Here is a 2,633-nt window from a genome sequence, read left to right as displayed (position 1 = left end):
GTCCGGCTCTTGCGCGCGGGCCGCGCTCCGCCCCGAGGCCGGCGAGCCCGGTTCCTGCTCACAGGCCGCGGCGGCTCCGCCCTCCGCGCGGCCCTTGGCCTTTGTCACCGCAAACCTGCCTCTTGAGACACCTTCCCGGCAGTGGGAACCGTCCTCTCCCGCCCCTGGTTAGGTCAAGGGCATGACACTTTGAATTCCTTCACCTCCCTTCACTAACAGACAACCCCACGGGAATCTCAAGCAGGCTGCAGGCCTTTCTCAGTTCTCGATTAATCTTCGAAGACATTCCTTCCGCCCTAGTCCGGTAAGAAACTTCTGGAGGACAGTTTTAAAGATTTTTATTTTTTTTTTAATGAATTACAGGAAAAGATACTGGGCCATGTCTTGTAAATACGTCATGTTGGAATCACTCCTTTTTATAACAGGATGTAGATGGGAGGAAGGAAACATTCTATTACGTAATGCTTCATCCAGACTAGAGACCTCAAAACCTGGACACTATTTATTTTATTTTATTATTATTTTTTTGTCAGTGCCCTGCGGCACGCGGAATCTTGACCGGGGATTGAACCCGTGCGCCCTGCATTGGGAGCACCAGGGAAGTTCACCTGGACACTATTTTTGCTGTAAATTCAGTTTATGGGAATAAGACAAAAAAAAAAAAAAAACACACCAGAAACAAACCCCATTTTAAAATTTAACAATCATAACGTGAATAAAGAAAGAAAAAAGTATACAAGAGAACCTTCCCCATTAAGATTGAGACAGTTATAATAAGTGAGTATGGCTGAAACAAGCTTCTGATGGTTGCCAGTACTTAATTGCCACCCTGTAGTATGTAGGCAGAAATGGTCACAATTGCCAGTTTTCAACAAACATCGGTTTTATTAACAACCAGTAAATAAAAGCAGATGCCAGTTTCTCACCTGTTCTGCACCCAGAAAAAAAAGAGACCCCTCAGTTTCTGTATGTCTCTGATTCAGCCCTAAAGGATATTAGGTTATATTGCATGGTAGACAGCAACATAGTTGTCCTTTGAAAGTCCGGGAGGCTTACCTTTTCTTAATGTCATGGACCCCTCTGGCGGTAGTGAAATTATAGACACTTCACAGAATAACATAAATGCATACAATAAAAGGCGTGGGGCTTCCCTAGTGGCGCAGTGGTTAAGAATCCGCCTGCCACTGCAGGGGACACGGGTTTGACCCCTAGTCCAAGAAGATCCCACATGCCGCGGAGCAACTAAACCCCTGTGCCACAATTACTGAGCCTGCACTCTAGAGCCCGCGAGCCACAGCTACTGAAGCCCATGTGCCCTAGAGCCCACGCTTTGCAACAAGAGAAGCCACCGCAATGAGAAGCCCATGCACCACAACAAAGAGTAGCCCCCGCTTGCTGCAACTAGAGGAAGCCCACACGCAGCAACGAAGACCCAATGCAGCCAAAAATAAATAAATAATTCTAAAAATTATTTTTAAAAGGTGCAGATTGCAAAGGAGACCAATTACATTCAAATGCAATTATCAAAGTAGTCTTTTAAAAGTTTGTGCTATAGTAATATAATAGTGTAATGTGTGCTACATTATTAACACATTAAATAACAAGATCTAGCAACATTCAAATAGCGATGCGCATAAATGTTATTTCAAGATGTCTGCAGCACTATAATGAAATAATGAACATAACTCTTATTTACATTAGTAACAAAGTCACAAGTATTGCTAATGCTTCTGAGATTTGGTTTGTTTTCTACTTTCATAATTGAAGGAAATGTTAAATTCCTTTAGAAATCAAGATTTTTTCCCCTTCATTTGAGGTCATGAACCCCCCAGATTCTATCCATGGACCATTTTGGTTAAGAATTTCACCATAGTTACCCTATGACTGGATACGTGGGGGTGGGATCTCTTCTCTAGGGACGTTTTTAATGTCAATCTTTAGGGACAGAGAAGAATCTCATATATGAAATCAGAATTTAGAATGAGGACCTAAAGAAGAAGGCCTGAGACTGTGGCCAGGGCTTCTGTATTAGTTCTGAGAGTCTTGTTCCAAGGTTTCTGGATAGTGACTAGTATATAAAACTATTCCTCTTGGACTCTAGGTCAAGAGCTAGGCTCCTATGTCTTTTAAATGTATCACAAAATGAGGAAACTAAATTGTAAATAAGATTACCTTGTGTGCCGTTCCCCTTTTGCTATTCCCAGGCATTTAAAAAAGTCATGTGCTTAATAATTCATCCTGGTTTCAGCTGAAATTAAAGGGCCAAAGGTCTGTTTCTTTCAGGATATACTCAGGGTAGCGAAATACAGCTTTTGTGCTTACTTCCCCTTCTTGCCCGTGGCAGATATCACTAATTGATTCTACCAATGTTTCTCACTAAGCCTAGACTTGTCCTCACATCTTTGCAAACAACGACAGAAGAAAAATAAAAATCTCTGAGGTAGCCGCTAACAGATTTCAATTCAGGAAGAAGCCTACTCACCGTCTTGGGCCACCACAATGCCCTGGGGTTTAGGATGGAGGCATTTGTGGTAAAGAACCAGTCTTTCAAGTCCAGCAAAACCTACCAAACCTCATTCTCAGAGAATCTTGGAGAATCCTCAGTTTAATTTTATTAACTCCACCAGTGAGTT

This window comes from Mesoplodon mirus (assembly GCF_964341445.2).
Source record: "Mesoplodon mirus genome assembly, chromosome: 9".
In the NCBI taxonomy this organism is placed as follows: domain Eukaryota; kingdom Metazoa; phylum Chordata; class Mammalia; order Artiodactyla; family Ziphiidae; genus Mesoplodon; species Mesoplodon mirus.
The sequence above is the reverse complement of the archived record's forward strand: the minus strand, read 5'-3'. Positions refer to the sequence as shown.